The sequence below is a fragment of the Somniosus microcephalus genome, unplaced genomic scaffold (assembly GCF_052327205.1).
Source record: "Somniosus microcephalus isolate GS21.2 unplaced genomic scaffold, FLI_Smic_1.0 unresolved_chr6, whole genome shotgun sequence".
Lineage (NCBI taxonomy): Eukaryota > Metazoa > Chordata > Chondrichthyes > Squaliformes > Somniosidae > Somniosus > Somniosus microcephalus.
Genome location: NW_028225184.1, coordinates 22,434,271 through 22,461,558, shown reverse-complemented (window position 1 = coordinate 22,461,558; position 27,288 = coordinate 22,434,271). Strand labels below are relative to the sequence as shown.

At 43.2% G+C, this 27,288-nt stretch overlaps 1 protein-coding gene and 1 pseudogene across 1 annotated transcript in view; one reads left to right on the top strand and one right to left on the bottom strand.

The window, feature by feature from the left end:
• Positions 1 to 27,288, top strand: part of LOC147087118 (NACHT, LRR and PYD domains-containing protein 3-like) — a 242,655-nt gene that overhangs the window by 7,727 nt on the left and 207,640 nt on the right. The gene's annotated exons all lie outside the window — the stretch shown is intronic.
• The window catches only part of LOC147087120 (uncharacterized), a 43,073-nt pseudogene continuing 27,988 nt past the window's right edge, over positions 12,204 to 27,288 (bottom strand).

Sequence of the window (27,288 nt, the reverse complement as noted above, 5' to 3'; positions counted from 1 at the left end):
TCTAGAGAGAACTTTACTGTTGGTATCCACTACAGGGTTAAATTGAATTTATCCTGCAAGATTATTGATTACGGCGATCATTCTATGTTTTCTGTTGCTTCATGGTTTCAAGGACAGTACACCTCCTTCCCCCTCTGCACAGAGTTTCAACTTCAGCAAATTCCCGTCACCACTCTGTTTCGCCTATTCACCCCAATATGTCTTCACCAAGCTCTGTGCGTGCAGCTCTATGTACAATGATCAATGTTCAGCACAGAGCAGTGATCATTGTGAGGGAGGATGCCCTTGCCATGGAGAGATTGCAGTGATGATTCACCAGACTGATAACTGGGATGGCAGGAATGACGTATGTAGAGAGATTGGGTATAACACTCGCCAGAGTTTAGAAGAATGAGAGGGGATCTCATTGGAACTTATAAATTTCTAACAGCACTAGACAGACTAGCTGCTGGAAGGATGTTCCCGACGGCGGGGTAGTCCCAAACCACTGGTCACAGTCTAAAGATAAGGGGTAAGCCATTTAGGAATGAGATGAGGAGGAATTTCTTCACCCAGAGAGTGTTGAATCTGTGGAATTCTCTACCACCGAAGGCTGTTGAGGCCAATTCATTAAATATATTCAAGAAGGAGTTAGATATATTTCTTAAGGCTAAAGGGATCAAGGGATATGGGGAGAAAGCAGGGACAGGGTACTGAGTGTGGATGATCAGCCATGATCTCATTAAATGGCAGAACAGGCTCGAGGGGCCGAATGGCCTACTCATGCACCTATCATCTATGTTTCTATGTGTTATACAGTTCGTCCAATGTACGTTACACAGCATTAATCATAGTGTGCTAAAGTTACTTCAATGTTCAGAACAGTGATCATTGTGTTATACAGTTAGTTCAATATACATCACAGAGCAGTGATCATGTGTTGTACAGTTAGTTCAATGTTCAGTACATTCGGCCCGTCGACCCCACTCCGCCATTTAATGAGATCATGACTGATCATCCAAATTCAGTGCGCAGTCCATCCGTACTCCTCATATCCCTTGATGTCTTTAGCCTCAAGAAATATATCTGACTCCTTCTTGAATGTATTTAATGAATTGGCCTTAACTGCCCTGTGTGGCAGAGAATTCCACAGGCACACCACTCTCTGGGTGAAGAAATTCCTCCTCATCTCAGTCATAAATGGCTTACCCCGTATCCTTGGACTGTGATCCCTGGTTCTGGAATCCCCCGCCATCGTGATCTTCTTTCCTCTGTCTGGTGGTTTAAGAATGTTATACATTTCAATGACATCCCCTTTCATTCTTCTAAATTCTAGCGAATATAAGCCTAATCGACACAATCTCGCCTCATACGTCATTCCTGCCACCCCAGCTATCAGTCTGGTGAATTTTCGCTGCACTCTCTCCATGGCAAGAACATCCTTCCTCAGATAAGGCGATCAAAACTGCACACAGTACTCAAGGTGTGGTTTCACCAAGGCCCAGTGCAACTGCAGCAAGACATCCTTGCTCCTGTACTCAAATCCTCTCGCTATGAAGGCCAACATATGATTTGCCTTCTTAACCGCCTGCTGCACCTGCATGCTTACCTTCAGCGACTGGTGCACAATGACACCCAGGTCTCGTTGCACTTCCCCTTTTCCCAATCTATTCCAATTCAGATAATAATCTTTCATCCTGTTTTTGCCACCGAAGTGGATAACCTCGCATTATCCACATTATACTGCATTCGCCATTTATCTGCCCAATCACCCAACCTGTCCAAATCGTCCTGGAGTTGCTCTGCATCCTCCTCAAAGCACGCACGCCCACCTAGCATTGTGTTGTCTGCAAACTTGGAGATATTACATCCTGTTCCCTCGTATAGATCATTAATATATTTTGTGAATAGCTGGGAACCTAGCATCGATTCATGCGGTACCCCACTAGTCACTGCCTGCTACTCAGAAAAAGACACATTTATTCCAAATCATTGCTTCCTGTCTGCCAACCAGTTCTCTATCCAAGACAGTACCTTACCCCTAAACCCATGTGCTTTAACTTTACACGCTAATCTCTTATGTGTGTCTTTATCGAAAGCCTTCTGAAAGTCCAAATACACCACATCCACTGGTTCTCCCTTATCTATTCTACCAGTTACATCCTCAAAAAATTCCAGTAGATTAGTCAAGCAGTAGTAAATGCATGTTGACTTTGTCCGATCCTGTTACTGTTTTCCAAATGCTCTGCTATTACATCTTTTATAATGGACTCTACCATTTTCCCCGGTACCGATGTCAGGCTTATCGGTCAATAATTCCCCGTTTCTCTCCAGCACTCCTTTTAAATAGTGGGGTAACATTAGCTATCCTCCAATCCATGGGAACTGTGCCAGAATCTATAGAATTCTGGATGATGACCAGCAATACCTCTATTATTTCTAGGGCCACTTCCTTAAGTACCCTAGGATGTAGATTATCAGGCCCTGGGGATTAATTGGCCTTCAATCCTGTCAATTTCCCTAACTCAATTTCCATCGAAATCAGGGGCAGCACGGTGGCATAGTGGTTAGTGCTGTTGCTTCACAGCGCCAGGGGCCCGGGTTCGAATCCGGCCTCGGGTGACTGTTTGTGTGGAGTTTGCACATTCTCCCTGTGTTTGCGTGGGTTTTCTCTGGCTGCTCCGGTTTCCTCCCACGGTCCAAAGATATGTGCGGTAGGTTGATTGGCTATGATAAATTGACCCTTAGTGTTAGGGGGATTAAGTACGTGGGTTTACGGGGATAGGGTTGGATATGTAGTGGTTACGGGGATCGGGTTGGATATGTGTTGGTGCAGGCTCGATGGGCCGAAATGGCCTTTATCTGCACTGTGGGATTTCTGTGATACTGATTTCATTCAATTCTTCCATCTCATTAGACACCATGTTCCCGGACATCTCTGGGAATTTATTTGTGTCCTCCTTTTGAAGACAGAAACAAAGTATGTATTTAATTGGCCTGCCATTTCTTTGTTCCCCAACATAAGTTCCCCTGATTCTGCCTGCAAGCGACCAACCTTTGACTTCACCAATCTTTTTCTGTTCCCATATCTATAGAAGATTTTACAGTCAGTTTTATGTTCCCTGCAAGCTTACTCTCATAATCTATTTTCCCACTCTTAACTAATCCTTTTGTCCACCTTTGCTCAATCCTAATTTGCTCCCATTCCTCAGGTTTGCTGAGTTTTCTGGCCAAATGATATGTCCTCTCCTTGGATCCTATTCTATACCTAATTTCCCTTGTTAGCCATGGTTGAGTCACTTTTTTGTTTTATTATTGTGCCAAAGAGGGATGAACAAATTCTGCAGTTAATCCATGCGATATTTAAATGTTTGGCATTGTCTATCCACTGTCAAACCTTTAAGTAATATCCCCCAATCCATCCTAGCCAACTCGTGACTCATAACATCGAAGTTTCCTTGATGTAAATTCAGAAGCCTTGTCCCTGAGTCAGGTACTTCACTCTCCATTTTAATGAAGAATTCTATCATATTATGATCGCTGCTCCATAAGGGGCCTCTGACAACAAGATTGCTAATTAATCATTTCTCATTACATAATATCCTGTCTAAGATGGCCTGATCCCTAGTTGGTTCCTCGACATATTAGTCCAGGAAACTATCCCGTTAACACTTATGGAATTCCTCCTCCACTGTATTGTTACTAATTTGATTACCCAATCTATATGTAGATTAATGTCACCCGTGATAACTGCTGTGCCCTTTCTGCACGCGTCTCTAATTTCCCATTTAGTGCCATCCCCAACCTCAGCATTTGTGCTTGGGTCTTTATACCACTCCCACTAACGTAATCTGGCTCTTGGCATTTTGCAGCTCTACTCATACAGATTCCACATCATCAGAGCTTATACCCTTCCTTACTATTGTGTTAATCTCCTCTTTAACCAGCAATGATACCCCACCTGCTTTTCGTTTTTTCCTGTCCTTCCTGAATATTGAATTCGCCTGGATGTTCAATTCCCAGTCTTGGTCACCCTGGAGCCATGTCTCCGTAATCCCAAATAAATCATATCCGTTAACATCTATTTGCGCATCTAATTCATCCACCTTATTAAGAATAAGAACATAAGAACATAAGAACATAAGAAACAGGAGCAGGAGTAGGCCAATCGGCCCCTCGAGCCTGCTCCACAATTCAATAAGAGCATGGCTGATCTGATCCTAACCGGCAATCTAATATCACAGAACCATCTGCTGAATCTAACAGAATTAGACACACGAAATAGGAGCAGGATCAGGCTACACTGCCCCTGGGCCCGCTCCGCTACCCACAGGGCCATGTCCGATCCAAACCTAGAATCATGTCCAAATTCCTGCCCGCTCCCCGTAACCCTTAATTCCCTTTACTTCTAGGAAAATGTCTATTTCTGTTTTAAATTTATGTAATGATGTAGCTTCTACAGCTTCTTGGGGCAGCATATTCCATGGACCTACTACCCACTGAATGAAGTAGCTCCTCCTCATCTCAGTTTTGAAAGAGCAGCCCCTTATTCTAAGACTATGCCGCCTAGTTCTAGTTTCACCCATCATTGGAAACATCCTCCCCGCATCCACCCGATCCAACCCCTTCACAATCTTATATGTTTCAATAAGATCGCCTCTCATTCTTCTGAACTCCAATGAGTAGATTCCCAATCTACTCAACCTCTCCTCATATGTCCATCCCTTCATCCCCGGGATTAACCGAGAGAACCTTCTTTGTACTGACTCGAGAGCAAGTATGTCTTTTCTTAAGTATGGACAACAAAACTGTATGCAGTATTCCAGGTGCGGTCTCACCAATACCTTGTACAACTGAAGCAATACCTCCCTATCTTTATATTCTATCCCCCTAGCAATGAAAGCCAACATTCCATTGGCCTTTTAATCACTTGCTGCACCTGCATACTAACCTTTTGAGTTTCGTGCACCAGGAACCCCAGATCCCTTTGTACTTCAGTACTTTCAAGTTTCTTGCCATTAAGATAATAACTTGCTCTACGATTTTTCCTGCCAAAGTGAATAACCTCACACTTTGCAGTATTGTATTCCATCTGCCAAATCGCTGCCCACTTACTTAGCCTGTCTATGTCCCCTTGCAGGTTTTTATGTCCTCCTCACTCACTACTTTCCCTCCCATCTTAGTATCATGTGCAAACTTTGATATGTTACACTCGGTCCCCTCCTCCAAATCGTTAATATAGATTGTAAAGAGTTGGGGACCCAGCACTGACCCCTGCGGAACACCACTAGTTACTGATTGCCAGTCTGAGAATGAACCATTTACCCCAACATTCTGCCTTCTGTTAGATAGCCAATCCTCTATCCATGCCAGAATATTACCCCCAATCCCGTGATTTTTTATCTTAAGCAATACTCTTTTGTGTGGCACCTGGTCAAATGCCTTTTGGAAGTCTAATTACACTAGGTCCACTGGTTCACCTTTATCCATCCTATATGGTACTGCCTCAAAGAACTCCAGCAAATTTGTCAAACATGACTTCCTCTTCATAAAACCATGCTGACTTTGTCCTATTAAATTATGATTATCCAAATGCCCTGTTACTGTCTCCTTAGTAATCGACTCCAAAAATTTACCTACCACAGATATTATGCTTACCGGTCTATAGTTTCCAGCATTCTGTCTACTACCCTTTTTAAATAAGGGTGTTACATTAGCAGTTTTCCAGTCTGCCGGGACCTTTGCTGAGTCCAGGCAGTTTTGGCAAATTATTACTAATGCATCCACAATCCCTGCCGCCACTTCCCTCAAGAGCCTAGGATGTAAGCCATCAGGTACAGGTGATTTATCCGCCTTGAGTCACATTATTTTACCGAGTACCACTTCCTTAGTGATTTTGATCGTGTTTAGCTCCTCCCCCCCCATTAGCCCCCTGTTTGTCCAGTGTTGGGATATTCTTAGTGTCCTCTACTGTAAAGACTGATAAAAATATTCATTCAGTGTTTTTGCCATCTCCATATTTCCCACCATTAATTTCCCGGTCTCATCCTATAAAGGACCAGCATTTACTTTAGCCATCCTTTTTCTTTTTATATAACTATAAAAACTCTTACTATCTGTCTTTATATTTTATGCTAATTTACTTTCATAATCTATATTCCCTTTCTTAATCAAACTTTTTCTTATTTTTTGCTGTCTTTTAAAGTTTCCCAATCCTCTATCCTCCCACTAGATTTGGCTACCTTATATGCCCTTGTTTTTAGTCTAATACTATGCTTAATTTCTTTACTTAGCCACGGATGGCTGTATTTTCTTTTACACCCTTTTCTTCTCAGTGGAATATATATTTTTTGGAAGTTGTAAAATAACTCCTTAAATGTACACCACTGATCATGTATCGTCTTACCATTTAATCTATTTTCCCAATCCACTCTACTCAATTCTGCTCTCATACCTTCGTAGTCTCCGTTATTCAAGCATGGCACGCTTGTTTGAGGACCAACCTTCTCACCCTCTAATTGAATATGGAATTCAACCATGTTATGGTCACTCATTCCAAGGGAATCCTTTACTGGGACATTTTTAATTAATCCTGTCTCGTTACACAGGACCAGATCTAAGATTGCTTGCCCCCTGGTCGGTTCAGTTACATACTGCTTAAGAAACCCATCCCTAATACACTCAATGAATTCATCCTCAAGGCAGCCCTGCCCAATTTGATTTGTCCAGTTAATATGAGTTATAATCCCCCATAAATATAGATGTTCCCTTATTACAAGCCTCAACTATTTCCTGATTGATACTCCGTCCAACAGAGTTGCAACTGTTCAGAGGCCTATAGACTACGCACACTAGTGTTTTTTCCCCCTATTATTCCTTACCTCCAACCAAACTGTTTAATTATCCTGATCTTTTGACCCAATATCATTTCTCTGTATTACAGTGATTCCTTCCTCTATTAACATCGCCAACCCACCTCCCCTTCCTCCCTGCCTGTCCTTCCTGATCGTTAAATAACCTGGTATGTTTAATTCCCAGATATTGTCACCCTGCAGCCATGTTTCTCTAATGGCCACAAGATCATACCCATATGTAGTTATTTGTGCCATTAACTCGTCTATTTTGTTACGAATGCTACGTGCATTCAGATAGAGAACATTCAAATATGTTTTGTGACACTTGGTTCCTGCTTTTGCCCTTTTTATTACTTTACCTTTTACTCCATACCTTCTGCCCCTTCCTGACACGCTCTGGATTTTAATTTCCCCACTGCTACCTAAGTCTATGACCTTCTCTGTTGTCATTTTTATTATTTGCTCTCTAGGAACCTCCCCCCCACTAGTTAGTTTAAAGCTCTCTCCACAGCCCTAGATATATGATCCGCCAGGACTCTAGTCCCAGCACTGGCCAAGTGAAGCCAATCCCAATGGAACAGCTCCCTCCTGCCCCAGTACTGGTGCCAGTGTCCCAGGAAGCAAAACCCATTTCTCCCACACCAGTTTTGAGCCACGTATTTAACTCTCTAATTTTATTTGTCCAAGCCAAATTCTCTCGTGGCTCAGGTAATAATCCAGAGATTATTACCCTTGCTGTTCTGTTTTTTAATTTGACCCCTATCTGCTCATAATCCTTTAACAGAACCGGCTTCCTACTCCCATCTACGTCGTTTATACCAACATGGACCACGACAACTGGATCCACCCCCTCCCACTGCAAGTTTCTTTCCAGCCCAGAGGAGATGTCCTTAACCCTGGCACCGGGTAGGCAACACAGCCTTCGGGACTCTCGCTCTCAGCTGCAGAGAACTCTATCTATCCCCCTAATAATACTATCCCCTACAACTACAACATTTCTATTTACTCCCCCCTGTTGAATGGCCCCCCATTCCACGGTGATGTGGCCAGGTTGCTCATCCTCCCTGCAGTCCCTGCTCCTGTTCCCACAGCGAGTAAGAACCTCGAACATGTTGGACAAGAGCAAGGGCTGTGGCTCCTCCAGCTCTACCTCCTGGGTCCCCGTACCTGCCTCACTCGTAGTCACACCGTCCTGTCCCTGACCATGGGCTACATCTGAATTAATTAACTTCATAGGTGTGACCACCTCCTGATTCACAGAGTCCAGGTACTTCTCCCCCTCCGTGATGTGTCGCAGTGTCTGAAGCTCAGACTCCAGCTCATCAACACGGAGCTGGAGTTCCTGTAGCAGCAGACACTGGTCACAGATGTAATCACCGTGAGCCTCAATGGGGTTCACCGGCTCCCACATCTCGCAACAGTAACACATCACCTGCTCCATTCTATGTAATTAATTACATTTTTTATTGTTAGTTATGGACACCCTCTGCCCGATTTTAGATGCTAGTATCCCCTTTAGTTAATTGGATTTAAATTAAATCAATCCCTCTAGTTACACCAGTTAAATGGTTTACCAACAGTCACTCTGCACCAGAAGGGCCTTATTAACTACAACCCACAGAGTTAAAGTTTGAAAAGAGCACCTAACACCCCACTTACCCTAACACACACTTACCCAAACTCACAGCACTCTTTGATGACTCGCACTAGGACTTGTCTTTTTATACTGTTTGTTTGTTTACAGCCAAATAAGTCACCCCTGCTGATTGGTTAGAAAACTGGTTTCCACTGCCTGCTGTGCCAATTTACTCCTACTGCAGTGCAACCTTGTTTTACTCTTCTTAAACCAAAAAAATCCCAAATATTTAAATTTTCCCCTTTACTTAAACTGCTTAAGTAATCTTATCTAGAATGATTTAAAGAGAAATAACAATTAAAGAACTCTCACACTTATCCAAACTCACAGCACTCTTTGATGACTCGCACTCAGTGTTTGCTCGCACTAGGACTCCTCGTAGTAAGACACAAAGCCTTCAATGTACAGTACAGTAAAGAGCAGTGATCATTGTGTTCTACAGTTCGTCAAATGTTCAGTACAGAGCTGTGATCATTGTGTTCTACAGTTAAAACAAAGTTCAGTACAGAGCAGTGTTCATTCTGTTCTACAGTTAGATGGATGTTCCGTAGAGGGCAGTCATCATTGTGTTCTACAGTTAGTTGAATTTTCAGTACAGAACAGTGATCATTATGTTCCACAGTTGTTTCAATGTACAGTACAGAGCAACGACCATTGTGTTCTACAGTTAGTCCAATGTTCAGTACAAGCAGTGACCCTTGTGTTCTACAGTTAGTTCAATGTACAGTAGAGAGCAGTGATCAATATGTTCTACAGTTCGTTCACTGTTCAGTACAGTGCAGTGATCATTGTGTTGTACAGTTACTTCAATGTTCGGTACAGAGCAGTGATCATTGTGCTCAACATATAATCCCATGCTCAGTACAGAGCTGTGATCATTGTGTTCTACAGTTAGTTCAATATTCGGTACAGAGCAGTGATCATTGTGTTCTACAGTTAGTTCAATGTTCGGTGCAGAGCTGTGATCATTGTGTTCTACAGTTAGTTCAATATTCAGTACACTGCAGTGATCATTGTGTTCTACAGTTAGTTCAATATTCAGTACAGAGCTGTGATCATTGTGTTCTACAGTTAGTTCAATATTCAGTACAGAGCTGTGATCATTGGGTTCTACAGTTAGTTCAATATTCAGTACAGAGCAGTGATCATTGTGTTCTACAGTTAGTCAAATATTCAGTACACTGCATGGATCATTGTGTTCTACAGTTAGTTCAATATTCGGAACAGAGCAGTGATCATTGTGTTCTGCAATTAGTTCAATGTTCGGTACAGAGCAGTGATCATTGTGTTCTTCAGTTAGTTCAACATTCAGTACACTGCAGTGATCATTGTGTTCTACAGTTAGTTCAATGTTCAGTACACTGCAGTGATCATTGTGTTCCACAGTTAGTTCAATTTTCAGTACAGAGCAGTGAACATTGTGTTCTACAGTTAGTTCAATGTTCAGTACACTGCAGTGATCATTGTGTTCCACAGTTAGTTCAATTTTCAGTACAGAGCAGTGACGATTGTGTTCTACAATTAGTTCAATGTTTAGTACAGAGCAGTGGTCATTGTGTTCTACAGTTAGTTCAATATTCGTAACAGAGCAGTGATCATTGTGTTCTACAATTCGTTCAATGTTCAGTACAGAGCAGTGATCATTGTGTTCTACAATTATTTCAATATTCGGTTCACTTCAGTGATCATTGTGTTCTACAGTTAGGAGAATGTTCAGTACACTGCAGTGATCATTGTGTTCCACAGTTAGTTCAATTTTCAGTACAGAGCAGCGACGATTGTGTTCTACAATTAGTTCAATGTTTAGTATAGAGCAGTGATCATTGTGTTCTACAGTTAGTTCCATATTCGGTACAGAGCAGTGATCATTGTGTTCTACAATTCGTTCAATGTTCAGTACAGAGCAGTGATCATTGTGTTCTACAATTAGTTCAATATTCGGTACACTTCAGTGATCATTGTGTTCTACAGTTAGTTCAATATTCGGTACAGAGCAGTGATCCTTGTGTTCTACAGTTAGTTCAATATTCGGTACACAGCAGTGATCATTGTGCTCTACAATTAGTTCAATATTCAGTACAGAGCAATGATCATTGTGTTCTACAATTAGTTCAATGATCAGTACAGAGCAGTGACCATTGTGTTCTACAGTTAGTTCAATATTCGGTACACAGCAGTGATCATTGTATTCTACAATTCGTTCAATGTTCAGTACAGAGCAGTGATCATTGTGTTCTACAGTTAGTTCAATATTCGGTACAGAGCACTGATCAATGTGTTCTACAATTAGTTCAATATTCGGTACACAGCAATGATCATTGTGTTCTACAATTAATTCAATGTTCAGTACACTGCAGTGATCATTGTGTTCTACAATTAGTTCAATATTCGGTACACTGCAGTGATCATTGTGTTCTACAGTTCGTTCAATATTCGGTACAGAGCAGTGATCATTGTGTTTTACAATTATTTAAATATTCAGTACAGAGCAGTGATCATTGTTTTCTACAGTTAGTTCAATATTCAGTACAGAGCAGTGATCATTGTGTTCTACAATTAGTTCAATATTCGGTACACTGCAGTGATCATTGTGTTCTACAGTTAGTTCAATATTCGGTACACTGCAGTGATCATTGTTTTCTACAGTTAGTTCAATGTTCAGTAGAGAGCAGTGATCATTGTGCTCTTCAGTTAATCCCATGTTCAGTAGAGAGCTGTGATCAATGTGTTCTACAGTTAGTTCAATGTTCAGTACAGAGCAGTGATCATTGTGTTCTACAGTTAGTTCAATGTTCAGTACAGAACAGTGATCATTTTTTCTACAGTTAGTCAAATATTCAGTACAGAGCAGCGGTCATTGTGTTCTACAGTTAGTTCAATGTTCAGTACAGAGCAGTGATCATTGTGTTCTGCAGTTAGTTCAATGTCCAGTACAGAACAGTGATCGTTATGTTTACAGTTAGTCCAATGTTCAACAAAGCGCAGTGATCACTACCTTCTAACATTTGTCCAATGTTCAGTACAGAGCAGTGATCTTTATGTTTTGCAGTTAGTTCACTGTTCAGTTAAGATCAGTGGTCATTGTGTACCACAGTTAGTCCAATGTACAGTACAGAGCTGTGATCATCCTGTTCTGCAGTAATTTGGATTTTCAGTAGAGAACAGTGGTTATTGTGTTCTACAATTAGTTGAATGTTCAGTACAGACAAATGATCCTTGTGTTCTACAGTTATTTCAATGTTCAGTACAGAGCAGTGATCACTGTTTTCTACAGTGAGTTGAATGGACAGCAGAGAGCAGTGACCAATGTGATATAGAGTTAGTTAAAATTCAGTACAGAGCAGTGATCATTTTGATCTACAGTTAGTTCAATGTTCAGTACAGAGCAGTGATCATTTTGATCTACAGTTAGTTCAAGGTTCAGTACAGAGCATTGATCATTTTGATCTACAGTTAGCTCAATGTTCAGTACAGGACAGTGATAATTTGGTCTAGAATTAATCCAATGTTCAGCTTAGCCCAGTGATCTTTGTGTTCTACATTTATTTCATTGTTCAGCACACGGCAGTGGTCAATTTGTTCTACAGTTAGATCAATGTTTAATACAGAGCATTGATCAAAGCGTTCCTCAGCTAGTTCAATGTACAATACAGAGCAGTGAAATTTGTGTCCTACAGTTATTTCAATGTTCAGTACAGAGCAGTGATCATTGTGTTCTACAGTTAGTTAACTGTTCAGTACAGAGCTGTGATCATTGTATTCCCCAACTTGTTCAATGTACAGTACAGAGCAGTGATCATTGTGTCCAAAGATAGTCCAATGTTCAGCACATCGCAGTGAACACTACGTTCTAAAGTTAGTCCAATGTTCAGTACAGAGCAGTGATCATTGTGTTTTACAGTTAGTTCAATGTACAGTATAGAGCAGTGATCACTATTTTCTGCAGTTTGTTCAATGTACAGTACAGAACTGTGATCATTCTGTTCTAAAATTAGTTCAATGTTCAATACAGAGCAGTGATCGTTGCTTTCCTCATTTCGCTAAATGTACAATACAGAACAGTGATCATTGTGTTCTACAGTTTGTTCAATGATCTTTTCAGAGCAGTGATAATTGTGTTCTACTGTTAGTTCACTGTTCAGCACAAAGCAATGATCATTGAGTTCGAAAGTTAGTTAACTGTTCAGTACAGAGCAGTGATCATTGTGTTCCACAGTTAGTTCAATGTACAGTAGAGAGCAGTGATAATTGTGTTCCACAGTTTGTTCAAATTGCAGTAAAGTGAAGCGATCATTGTCATAGAGTCATAGAGTTTTACAGCACAGAAAGAGGCCCGTCGGCCCATCGTGTCTGCGCCGCCCATCCATCCCTGTCCAGTCTAATCCCATTTTCCAGCATTTGGTCCACGGCCTTGTATGCAATGGCATTTCAAGTGCTCATCCAAATGCTTCTTGAATGTTGTGAGGGTTCCTGCCTCTACCACCCTTTCAGGCAGTGAGTTCCAGATTCCAACCACCCTCTGGGTGAAAAAGCTCCTCCTCAAATCCCCTCTAAATCTCCTGCCCCTTACCCTTAATCTATGCCCCCTTGTTATTGACCCCCCTACTAAGGGGAAAAGTTCCTCTTTATCTACCCTATCTATGCCCCTCATCATTTTGTACGCCTCAATCAGGTCCCCCCTCAGCCTTCTTTGCTGCAAGGAAAACAACCCCAGCCTCTTTAGTCTTTCTTCATAGCTGAGGCGCTCCATCCCAGATAACATCCTGGTGAACCTTCTCTGCACCCTCTCCAAAGCAATCACATCCTTCCTATAGTGAGGCGACCAGAACTGCAAACAGTACTCCAGCTGTGGCCTCACCAGCGTTTTGTACAGCTCCATCATAACATCCCTGCTCTTATATTCTATGGCTCGGCTAATGAAGGCAAGTATCCCATATGCCTTTTTAACCACCTTATCTACCTGTTCCGCTGCCTTCAGGGATCTATGTACATGTACACCAAGGTTCCTCTGTCCCTCTGTACTTCCTATGGTCCTACCACTCATTGTGTATTCCCTTGCCTTATTTGTCCGTCCAAAATGCATCACCTCGCACTTTTCAGGGTTAAATTCCATTTGCCACTTTTCCGCCCATCTGACCAACCCGTTTATATCGTCCTGTAGCCTGAGGCTTTCCTCCTCGAAATTTACCACCCCACCAATTATCGAGTCATCTGCGAACTTACTGATCATACATTTTATATTCTCATCCATATCATTTATATAGATCACAAACAACAAGGGACCCAGCACCGATCCCTGAGGTACCCCACTGGACACAGGCTTCCAGTCACAAAAGCAACCTTCGACCATCACCCGCTGCCTCCTGCCACTCAGCCAGTTTAGGATCCAACGCGCCAAGGCACCCTGGATCCCATGGGCTCTTACCTTCTTGACCAGTCTCCTATGCGGGACTTTGTCAAAAGCTTTACTGAAGTCCATGTAAACCACATCCACAGAATTTCCCTCATCCACCCCCCTAGTCACCCCCTCGAATAATTCAGTGTGTTCCATTTAGTTCAATGTACAGAACACAGCAGTGATCATTGTGTTCCACTTTTTGTTCAATGTACATTTCAGAGCAGTGAACATTGTGTAGTACGTTTAGTTTATATTCAGTACAGAGCAGTGATCATTGTGTCCAAAGTTAGTCCAATGTTTAACACATAGCAGTGAACACTACGTTCTAAAGTTAGTCCAATGTTCAGTACAGAGCAGTGACCATTGTGTTCTACATTTAGTGGCAAGTTCAGTACAGAGCAGTGAGCATTGTGTTCTACTGTTGTTCAATGTTCAGTACGGTGCAATGATCATGGTGCTCTACTGTTCGTTCACTGTTCAGAACAAAGCAATGATCATTGTGTTCGACAGTTAGTTAACTGTTAAGTACAGAGCAGTGATCATTGTGTTCCACAGTTAGTTCAATGTACAGTAGAGAGCAGTGATCATTGTGTTCCACAGTTTGTTCAATTTACAATACAGAGCAGTGATCATTGTGTTCCACAGTTAGTTCAATGTACAGTACAGAGCAGTGATCATTGTGTTCCACTTTTTGTTCAATGTACAGTACAGAGCAGTGAACATTGTGTTGTACAGTTAGTTTATGTTCAGTTCAGAGCAGTGATCATTGTGTTCACAGTTTGTTCAATGCACAGTACAGAGCCGTGATCATTGTGTTCTACAGTTAGTTCAATTTTCAGTATGGAACATTGATCATTGTTTTCCATATTTAGCTCAATGTACAGAACAGAGCATGTTCCCGCAAATGACATGGGTGGGTCTAACACACCCAGGGAACCCTGGATGTCAAGGGATATACAAGAATGAAATAGGAAAAAAGGATGGCGTTTGGCAGATACAAAGTACTAAAAGCAGTGGAAGCCATAGAGGAGTACTGAAAGTGCAGGGGCGTTATATAAAAAAGAAATTAGGAGAGCAGAGGGGTCATGAAAAAACACTGGCGGACAAAATAAGGGAAAATCCCAAAGTGTTTTATAAGTACATTAATGGCATTAGGATAACCAGGGAAAGAGTAGGGCCCATTAGGGACCAAAGTGCTAATCTGTGTATAGAGCCGGAAGATGTAGGTGAGGTTTTAAATGAATATTTTGCATCTGTGTTCACTATGGAGAAGGACGCTTTAGGCATAGAAACCAGGCAGGGGGATTGTGATATACTTGAACAAATTAGTATTGAAAGGGAGGATGTACTAGCGGTTTTAGCAAGCTTACAATTGGAAAAATCCCCAGGCCCAGCTGATATTTATCTCAGGCTGCTGTGTGAGTTAAGGGAGGAGAGTGCAGGGGCTCTGACAGAAATTTTCAGAACCTCTCTGGCCACTGGGGAGGTGCCAGAGGTCAGGAGGACAGACAACATAGTATCATTATTCAAGAAGGGTAATAGAGATAAACCAGAGAATTACAGGCCAGTGAGCCTAACATCAGTGGTGGGGAAATTTTTGGAAAAAATTCTGAGGGACAGAATTCATCTCCACTTGGAGAGGCATAGATTAATCAAGGATAGTCAGCATGGCTTTGTTAGGGGTTGATCATGTCTAACCAATTTGATGGCATTTTTCGAGTGGGTTACTAGGTGTGTGGATGAGGGTAGTGCAGTTGATGTAGTCTACATGGAATTCAGTAAGGCTTTTGACAAAGTCTCGCATGGGAGACTGGTCAAGAAGGTAAGAGCCCATGAGGTCAAAGGCAAGTTGGCACGTTGGATCCCAAATTAGTGGCAGGAGGCAGAGTGTGATGGTCGAAGGTTGTTTTTGTGACTGGAAGCCTGTGTCCAGTGGTGTACCACAGGGACCGGTGCTGGGTCCTTTGCTGTTTGTAGTGTATATTAATGATTTAGATATGAATGTAGGACGTATGACTAGTAAGTTTGCAGATGACACGAAAATTGGTGGAGTGGTAAATAGCGAGGAGGGATATAGACGGGTTGGTCAGATGGGCAGAACAGTAGCAAATGGAATTTAACCCTGAAACGTGTGAGGTGATGCATTCTGGGAGGACTAACAAGGCATGGGAATACACAATGAATCGTAGAACTCTAGGAGGTACAGAAGATCAGAGATATCTTGGTGTACATGTACATAGGTCCCTGAAGGCAGCAGGACATTCAGATAAGGCGGTTGAAAAAGCATATGGGATACTAGCCTTCATTAACCGAGGCATAGCATAGAAGAGCAAGGAGGTTATCATGGAGCTGTACAAAACGCTAGTTAGGCCACAGCTGGAATACTCTGTGAAGTTGTGTTCGCCACGCTATAGGAAGCAGGTGACTGCATTGGAGAGGATGCATCAGAGATTCAGCAGGATGTTCCCTGGGCTGGAGTGCTTCAGCTATGAAGAGAGACTGGACAGGCTGGGGTTGTGTTCCTTAGAGCAGAGAAGGCTGAGGGGGGAAGGGTTTGAGGTGTACCTAATGATCAGGGGCATAGATAGGGCAGATGGAATGGAACTTTTCCCCTTATTAGAGTGGTCAATAACCAGGGGGCATAGTTTCAAAGTAAGGGCCAGAAGGCTTAGAAGAGATTTGAGAAAAAACGTTTGCACCAGAGGCTTGTTGGAATCTGGAACTCACTGCCTAAAAGGGTGGTAGAGGCAGGAATCCTCATAGCGTTCCAGAAGCATTTAGATGAGCACTTGAAACGTCATAGCATACAAGGCTATGGACCAAATACTGGAAAATGGGATTAGAATAGACAGGGCTTAATGGCCGGTCGCGGACACGATGGGCCGAATTGCCTCGTTCTGTGCTGTAAAACTCATTGACTCTATGATTCTATGAGAGCAGTGATGATTGTGCTATACAGTTAGTTCATTGTACACTACAGAGCAGTGATCAATGTGTCCTACAATTAGTTCAATGTACATTACAGAGCAGTGATCATTGTGCTCTACCGTTCTTTCAATGGACATTACAGAGAAGTGTCCATTGCGTTCTGCAGTTAGTCAATGCTTAGTACAGGGCAGTGATCATTGTGTTCCTCTGTTAGTTCAATTTACACTACAGGGCAGTGATCATTCTATACTACAGTTAGTTCAATGTTCAGTACAGAGCAGTGAATATTGTGTTCTACAGTTACTTCAATGTACATTAAAGAGAAGTGATTTCTTTTCTACAGTTAATGCAATGTTCAGTACAGAGCAGTGATCATTGTGTTCTACAGTTAGTGCAATGTGCAGTACTGAGCAGAGATCATTGTGTTCTACAGTTAGATCATTTTATACAACAGAGCAATAATGATTGTGTTAAAGAGTTCGTTCAATTTACAGAACAGATCCGTGATCATTGTGTTCGACAATTAGTTCAATGTACAGCACAGAGCAGTGATCCTTGTGTTCTACAATTAGTCCAATGTTCAGCTCAGAGCAGTGATCACCGTTATCTACAGTTAGTCCAATGTTCAGTAAAGAGCAGGTATCATTGTGTTCCTCAGTTAGTTCAAAGTACAGTACAGAGCAGTGATCTGTGTGTTCTAAGTTTAGTTGAAAGTTCAGTACAGAGCAGTGATCATTGTGTTCTACTGTTGTTCAATGTTCAGTACGGAGCAGTGATCATTGTGTTCTACTGTTGTTCAATTTTCAGTACGGAGTAGTGATCATTGTGTTCTACTGTTGCTCAATGATCAGTACGGAGCAGTGATCATGGTGTTCTACTGTTGTTCAGGGTACAGTACAGAGCAGTGATCATTATGTTCAACAGTTAGTTCACTGTACAGTAAACAGCATTGATCATTGTGTTCTTGCAGTTAGGTCAATGTACAGTACAGAGCAGTGATGCTTGTGTTATATCGTTAGTCCAATGTACAGTACACAGCAATGATCATTGTGTTCTACAGTTAGTTAAATGTACAGTACAGTGCAGTGATCATTGTGTTCTACAGTTAGTTCTATATACAGTACAGAGCAGTGATATTTGTGTTCTACTGTCAGTGCAATGTGCAGTAAAGAGCAGTGATCATTGTGTTCTACAGTTAGTTCTATGTACATTACACAGCATTGATCATTGTGTTCTACAGTTAGTTCTATGTACAGTACAGAGCAGTGATATTTGTGTTCTATGGTCAGTGCAATGTGCAGTAAAGAGCAGTGTTCATTGTGTTCTACAGTTAGTTCTATGTACATTACACAGCAGTGATCATTGTGTTCTACAGTTAGTTCTATGTACATTACACAGCATTGATCATTGTGTTCTACAGTTAGTTCTATGTACAGTACAGAGCAATGATATTTGTGTACTACGGTCAGTGCAATGTGCAGTAAAGAGCAGTGATCATTGTGTTCTACAGTTAGTCCTATGTACATTACACAGCAGTGATCATTGTGTTCTACAGTTAGTTCTATGTACATTACACAGCAGTGATCATTGTGTTCTACAGTTAGTTCTATGTGCATTACACAGCATTGATCATTGTGTTCTACAGTTAGTTCTATGTACAGTACAGAGCAGTGATATTTGTGTTCTACTGTCATTGCAATGCGCAGTAAAGAGCAGTGATCATTATGTTCTACAGTTAGTTCTATGTACATTACACAGCATTGATCATTGTGTTCTACAGTTAGTTCTATGTACAGTACAGAGCAGTGATATTTGTGTTCTACGGTCAGTGCAATGTGCAGTAAAGAGCAGTGATCATTGTGTTCTACAGTTAGTTCTATGTACATTACACAGCATTGATGATTGTGTTCTACAGTTAGTTCTATGTACAGTACAGAGCAGTGATATTTGTGTTCTACGGTCAGTGCAATGTGCAGTAAAGAGCAGTGATCATTGTGTTCTACAGTTAGTTCTATGTACATTACACAGCATTGATGATTGTGTTCTACAGTTAGTTCTATGTACAGTACAGAGCAGTGATATTTGTGTTCTACGGTCAGTGCAATGTGCAGTAAAGAGCAGTGATCATTTTGTTCTACAGTTAGTTCTATGTACATTACACAGCAGTGATCATTATGTTCTACAGTTAGTTCTATGTACATTACACAGCATTGATCATTGTGTTCTACAGTTAGTTCTATGTACAGTACAGAGCAGTGATATTTGTGTTCTACGGTCAGTGCAATGTGCAGTAAAGAGCAGTGATCATTGTGTTCTACAGTTAGTTCTATGTACATTACACAGCATTGATGATTGTGTTCTACAGTTAGTTCTATGTACAGTACAGAGCAGTGATATTTGTGTTCTACGGTCAGTGCAATGTGCAGTAAAGAGCAGTGATCATTGTGTTCTACAGTTAGTTCTATGTACATTACACAGCATTGATGATTGTGTTCTACAGTTAGTTCTATGTACAGTACAGAGCAGTGATATTTGTGTTCTACGGTCAGTGCAATGTGCAGTAAAGAGCAGTGATCATTTTGTTCTACAGTTAGTTCTATGTACATTACACAGCAGTGATCATTATGTTCTACAGTTAGTTCTATGTACATTACACAGCATTGATCATTGTGTTCTACAGTTAGTTCTATGTACAGTACAGAGCAGTGATATTTGTGTTCTACGGTCAGTGCAATGTGCAGTAAAGAGCAGTGATCATTGTGTTCTACAGTTAGTTCTATGTGCATTACACAACATTGATCATTGTGTTCTACAGTTAGTTCTATGTACAGTACAGAGCAGTGATATTTGTGTTCTACTGTCAGTGCAATGTGCAGTAAAGAGCCGTGATCATTGTGTTCTACAGTTAGTTCTATGTGCATTACACAACATTGATCATTGTGTTCTACAGTTAGTTCTATGTACAGTACAGAGCAGTGATATTTGTGTTCTACGGTCAGTGCAATGTGCAGTAAAGAGCAGTCATCATTGTGTTCTACAGTTAGTTCTTGAAATAAAGAATAGATTTGCCTTCCAAAGTTAGGCTTTATTAACTTTAAAATCGGCAGCATATCTTTCTACATCCAGTCCCAACTAAAGCTAGAAAAGGACTGAATTTAAGGTAGCCACAACACATCATGTGATCATCAACTACCAATGAGATTACAACACATATCCCAAGGCAGTTAACAAACAACGAATCACAATACTTTTACTAATCAAGGAATAATCACCACATTCACCCCTCCTTTAAAATATACTCTAACCTAATAACTTTTACAATTTACAATTAATTATTTACAACTAAACTATGCACGAGAATAAAACTATTTACCTAACACAATACTAAATGAACAACAACAAATAATAACATTACGCATAAGTATTAAGTATCTCTCAACTAAAACAATATACTATAATATTTCAACAATTTTTAAAATATTACTATCAATTTAAAAGTCCATTTTCAATTGGTCGACCAGATAACTTGTTCGTGTCGACCTTCTTAACCTTGGTGAAATTTCTTGCCCTCCCACGCCAGAAGGCACAGAAGTATCTTCAACAGGAAGGCTATCCATATCCCGATTCTCAATGGTTTCCGGATTAGAAATCCCATCAGAAGATGCACTGGGACGGTCATAAACACCTATCAAAGGCTGACTAATAGAAGTATGATTATCTGCAATCGGATTGGAAATATTCGTAGTATCTGTAACAGCATCCACATTATCCGAATCATGACCATTATTATTATCCTCAGAAGAGGGCTGGCCCCCACAAGGAGCCAAGTCTTTAATTGAAACAGTACTTTCCTTCCCATCTTGGAATCGAATATGAGCATATTGGGAATTTGCCTCCAACAGCTCCACCTCCTCCAACAAGGGGTCATATTTTGACAATCTAACATGGCGTCGAAGCAACACAGGTCCCTGCATAGTAAGCCATGAAGGTACCGAATATCCCGTAGTAGATCTCCGTGGATAGTTAAAGAGCCTTTCATGGGGGGTCACATTAGTAGCCGTTGAAAGCAATGATCTAATGGAATGCAGGGCATCAGGCAGTACCATTTCCCACTGTGTATTCTTAAGGTTCCGGGATGTCAACGCCAACATAACTGCCTTCCAGATCACCCCATTGTATCGTTCGCACTGTCCATTACCCTGGGGATTATACGGGGTAGTTCGACGAGTAGAAATTCCCCGACTCTGAAGGTATTCCTTCAACTGGGAAGACATAAAAGAACTTCCCTGATCCGAATGGATATACGCAGGCATCCCAAAGATGACAAAAAGTTGAGTCAAACATTTAATAACCGTAGCAGCTGATACATCTGCACAAGGAAAAGCAAAAGGGAACCTTGAAAGCTCATCCACAACAGTAAATATATATCGGTTTTGAGTAGTTGAAGGAAGAGGTCCCTTAAAATCAACACTCAAACGTTCAAAAGGAGAAGTAGCCTTTATAAGATGAGCTCGTTGAGGCTTAAAGAAATTCGGTTTACACCGAGCACAGATAGAACATGATGAAATCATCCGCTTGACGTCTTCAACTGATAAAGGCAAGTTCTTACTACGTACAAAGTGTATCATCCTCGTATCTCCAGGATGACATAAGGCATTGTGAAGATTAATAAGCGTATCTCCGTGAATCACCAAATAATAATCCCTCGACAGTGCATCAGCAGCAACATTATCCTTCCCCGGATGATAAACTATGTCAAAATGGTAACATGCCAACTCAATCCTCCATCTCATTATTTTATCATTTTTAATCTTTCCAAAATGTTTAACATCAAACATAAAGGACACAGATTTTTGGTCAGTTACCAACGTGAAATGTCGCCCCGATAAATAATGTCTCCATTTACGCAATGCTTCTACTATTGCGTATGCCTCTTTTTCTATTGAGGAATGTCTTTTTTCACTATTATTCAAAGTACATGAGAAAAAGGCCACAGGTCTTCCATTTTGGTTCAAAGAAGCCCCAATTGCAAAATCCGAAGCATCTGTCTCAATCACAAAGTGTGTGAGAGGAGATTTACACTCTGACACAGGGAGGGATTGATTGGACAGTGTGAGAGGAGCTTTACACTCTGACCCCAGGAGGGATTGATTGGAATGTGTGAGAGGAGCTTTACACTCTGACCCCGGGAGGGATTGATTGGACAGTGTGAGAGGAGCTTTACACTCTGACCCCGGGAGTGATTGATTGTAATGTGTGAGAGGAGCAATACACTCTGACCCCGGGAGGGATTGATTGGAATGTGTGAGAGGAGCTTTACACTCTGACCCCGGGAGGGGTTGGTTCGAATGTTTGAGAGGAGCTTTACACTCTGACCCCGGGAGGGATTCATTGGAATGTGTGAGAGGAGCTTTAGATTCTGACCCCGGGAGGGATTGATTGGAATGTGTGAGAGAAACTTTACACTCTGTCCCCAGGAGGTATTGATTGGAATGTGTGAGAGGATCTTTACACTCTGACCCCGGGAGGGTTTGATTGGATTTTTTGAGAGGAGCTTTACACTCTGACCCCGGGAGGGATTGATTGGACAGTGTGAGAGGAGCTTTACACTCAGACCCCGGGAGGGATTGATTGGAATGTGTGAGAGGAGCTTTACACTCTGACCCCGGGAGGGATTGATTGGAATGTGTGAGAGGAGCTTAACACTCTGACTCCGGGAGGGATTGATTGGACAGTGTGAGAGGAGCTTTGCACTCTGACCCCGCGAGGGATTGATTGGAATGTTTGAGAGGAGATTTACACCCTGACCCCGGGAGGGATTGATTGGAATTTCTGAGAGGAGCTTTACACTCTGACCCCGGGAGGGATTGATTGGAATGTGTGAGAGGAGCTTTACACTCTGACCCCGGGAGGCATTGATTGGAATGTGTGAGAGGAGCTTTACACTCTGACCCCGGGAGGGATTGATTGGAATGTCTGAGAGGAGCTTTACATTCTGACCCCGGGAGGGATTGATTCGAATGTGTGAGAGTAGCTTTGCACTCTGACCCCGGGAGTGATTGATTGGAATGTGTGAGAGGAGCTTTACACTCTGACCCCGGGAGGGATTGATTGGAATGTGTGAGAGGAGCTTTACACTCTGACCCTGGGAGGGATTGATTCGAATGTGTGAGAGGAGCTTTATACTCTGACCCCGGGAGGGATTGATTCGAATGCGTGAGAGGAGCTTTGCAGTCTGACCCCGGGAGGGATTGATTGGAATGTGTGAGAGGAGCTTTACATTCTGACCCCGGGAGGGATTGATTGGAATGTTTGAGAGTATCTTCACACTCTGTCCCCGGGAGGGATTGATTGGACAGTGTGAGAGGAGCTTTACACTCTGAGCCCAGGAGGGATTGATTGGAATGTGTGAGAGGAGATTTACACTCTGACCCGGGAGGGATTGATTGGAATGTGTGAGAGCAGCTTTACAATCTGACCCCGGGAGGGATTGACAGGAATGTGAGAGAGGAGCTTTACACTCTGACCCCGGGAGGGATTGATTGGAATGTGTGAGAGGAGCTTTACACTCTGACCCCAGGAGGGATTGATTGGAATGTGTGAGAGGAGCTTTACACTCTGACCCGGGAGGGATTGATTGGAATGTGTGAGAGCAGCTTTACAATCTGACCCCGGGAGGGATTGACAGGAATGTGAGAGAGGAGCTTTACACTCTGACCCCGGGAGGGATTGATTGGACAGTGTGAGAGGAGCTTTACACTCTGACCCCAGGAGGGATTGATTGGAATGTGTGAGAGGAGCTTTACACTCTGACCCGGGAGGGATTGATTGGAATGTGTGAGAGCAGCTTTACAATCTGACCCCGGGAGGGATTGACAGGAATGTGAGAGAGGAGCTTTACACTCTGACCCCGGGAGGGATTGATTGTAATGTGTGAGAGGAGCTATACACTCTGACCCCGGGAGGGATTGATTGGAATGTGTGAGAGGAGCTTTACACTCTGACCCCGGGAGGGGTTGGTTCGAATGTTTGAGAGGAGCTTTACACTCTGACCCCGGGAGGGATTCATTGGAATGTGTGAGAGGAGCTTTAGATTCTGACCCCGGGAGGGATTGATTGGAATGTGTGAGAGAAACTTTACACTCTGTCCCCAGGAGGTATTGATTGGAATGTGTGAGAGGATCTTTACACTCTGACCCCGGGAGGGTTTGATTGGATTTTTTGAGAGGAGCTTTACACTCTGACCCCGGGAGGGATTGATTGGAATTTCTGAGAGGAGCTTTACACTCTGACCCCGGGAGGGATTGATTGGAATGTGTGAGAGGAGCTTTACACTCTGACCCCGGGAGGGATACAGTGGAATGTGTGAGAGGAGCTTTACACTCTGACCCCGGGAGGGATTGATTGGAATGTATGAGAGGAGCTTTACACTCTGACCCCGGGAGGGATTGATTGGAATGTGTGAGAGGAGCTTTACACTCTGACCCCGGGAGGTATTGATTGGAATGTGTGAGAGGAGCTTTACTCTCTGACCCCGGGAGGGATTGATTGGAATGTGTGAGAGGAGGTTTACACTCTGACCCCGGGAAGGATTGATTGGAATGTGTGAGAGGTGCTTTACACTCTGACCCCGGGAGGGTTTGATTCAAATGTGTGAGAGGAGCTTTACACTCTGACCCGGGAGGGATTGATTGGAATGTGTGAGAGGAGCTTTACACTCTGACCCCGGGAGGGATTGATTGGAATGTGTGAGAGGAGCTTTACATTTTGACAGCGGGAGGGATTGAATGGAATGTGTGAGAGGAGCTTTACACTCTGACCCCGGGAGAGATTGATTGGAATGTGTGAGAGGAACTTTACACTCTGACCCCGGGAGGGATTGATTGGAATGTGTGAGAGGAGCTTTACACTCTGACCCCAGCAGGGATTGATTGGAATGTGTGAGAGGAGCGTTACACTCTGACCCCGGGAGGGATTGATTCGAATGTGTGAGAGGAGCTTTACACTCTGACCCCGGGAGGGATTGATTCGAATGTGTGAGTGGAGCTTTACAATCTGACCCCGGGAGGGATTGATTGGAATGTGTGCGAGGAGCTTTACACTCTGACCCCGGGAGGGATTGATTCCAATATGTGAGTGGAGCTTTACAATCTGATCCCGGGAGGATTTGATTGTAATGTGTGAGAGGAGCTTTACACTCTGACCCCGGGAGGGATTGATTCGAATGTGTGAGAGGAGCTTTACACTCTGACCCCGGGAGGGATTGATTATAATGTGTGAGAGGAGCTTTACACTCTGACCCCAGGAGGGATTGATTGGACAGTGTGAGAGGAGCTTTGCTCTCTGACCCCGCGAGGGATTGATTGGAATGTGTGCGAGGAGATTTACACCCTGACCCCGGGAGGGATTGATTGGAATGTGTGAGAGGAGCTTTACACTCTGACCCCGGGAGGGATTGATTGGAATGTGTGAGAGGATCTTTACACTCTGACCCCGGTAGGGATTCATTGGAATGTGTGAGAGGAGCTTTACACTCTGACCACGGGAGGGATTGATTGGAATGTGTGAGAGGAGCTTTACACTCTGACCCCGGGAGGGATTGATTGGAATGTGTGAGAGGAGCTTTACACTCTGACCCCGGGAGGGATTGATTGGAATGTGTGAGAGGAGCTTTACACTCTGACCCCGGGAGGGTTTGATTGGAATGTGTGAGAGGAGCTTTACACTCTGACCCCGGGAGGGATTGATTGGAATGTGTGAGAGGAGCTTTACACTCTGACCCCGGGAGGGATTGATTGGAATGTGTGAGAGGAGATTTACACTCTGACCCCGGGAGGGTTTGATTCGAATGTGTGAGAGGAGCTTTACACTCTGACCCGGGAGGTATTGATTGGAATGTGTCAGAGGAGCTTTACACTCTGACCCCGGAAGGGATTGATTGGAATGTGTGAGAGGAGCTTTACACTCTGACCCCGGGAGGGATTGATTGGAATGTGTGAGAGGAGCTTTACACTCTGACCCCGGGAGGGATTGATTGGAATGTGTGAGAGGAGCTTTACACTCTGACCCCGGGAGGGATGGATTGGAATGTGTGAGAGGAGCTTTGCACTCTGACTCCGGGAGGGATTGATTGGAATGTGTGAGAGGAGCTTTACACTCTGACCCCGGGAGGGATTGAATGGACAGTGTGAGAGGAGCTTTACACTCTGACCCCACGAAGGATTGATTGGAATGTGTGAGAGGAGAATTACACCCTGACCCCAGAAGGGATTGATTGGAATGTGTGAGAGGAGCTTTACACTCTGACCCCGGGAGGGATTGATTGGAATGTGTGAGAGGAGCTTTACACTCCGACCCCGGGAGGGATTGATTGGAATGTCTGAGAGGAGCTTTACACTCTGACCCCGGGAGGGATTGATTCGAATGTGTGAGAGTAGCTTTGCACTCTGACCCCGGGAGGGATTGACTGGAATGTGTGAGAGGAGCTTTACACTCTGACCCCGGGAGGGATTGATTGGAATGTGTGAGAGGAGCTTTACACTCTGACCCTGGGAGGGATTGATTCGAATGTGTGAGAGGAGCTTTACACTCTGACCCCGGGAGGGATTGATTGGAATGTGTGAGAGGAGCTTTACATTCTGACCCCGGGAGGGATTGATTGGATAGTGTGAGAGGAGCTTTACACTCTGACCCCAGGAGGGATTGATTGGAATATGTGAGAGTATCTTCACACTCTGTCCCCGGAAGGGATTGATTGGACAGTGTGAGAGGAGCTTTACACTCTGACCCCAGGAGGGATTGATTGTAATGTGTGAGAGGAGCTTTACACTCTGACCCGGGAGGGATTGATTGGAATGTGTGAGAGCAGCTTTACACTCTGACCCCGGGAGGGATTGATAGGAATGTGATGGAGGAGCTTTACACTCTGACCCCGGGAGGGATTGATTGGAATGTGTGAGAGGAGCTTGACACTCTGACCCCGGGAGGGATTGATTGGACAGTGTGAGAGGAGCTTTACACTCTGACCCCGGGAGGGTTTGATTGGAATTTATGAGAGGAGCTTTACACTCTGGCCCCGGGAGGGATTGATTGGACATTGTGAGAGGAGCTTTACACTCTGACCCCAGGAGGGATTGATTGTAATGTGTGAGAGGAGCTTTACACCCTGACCCGGGAGGGATTGATTGGAATGTGTGAGAGCAGCTTTACACTCTGACCCCGGGAGGGATTGATAGGAATGTGATGGAGGAGCTTTACACTCTGACCCCAGGAGTGATTGATTGGAATGTGTGAGAGGAGGTTTACACTCTGACACCGGGAGGGATTGATTGGACAGTGTGAGAGGAGCTTTACACTCTGACCCCGGGAGGGATTGATTGGAATGTGTGAGAGGAGCTTGACACTCTGACCCCGGGAGGGATTGATTGGACAGTGTGAGAGGAGCTTTACACTCTGACCCCGGGAGGGTTTGATTGGAATTTATGAGAGGAGCT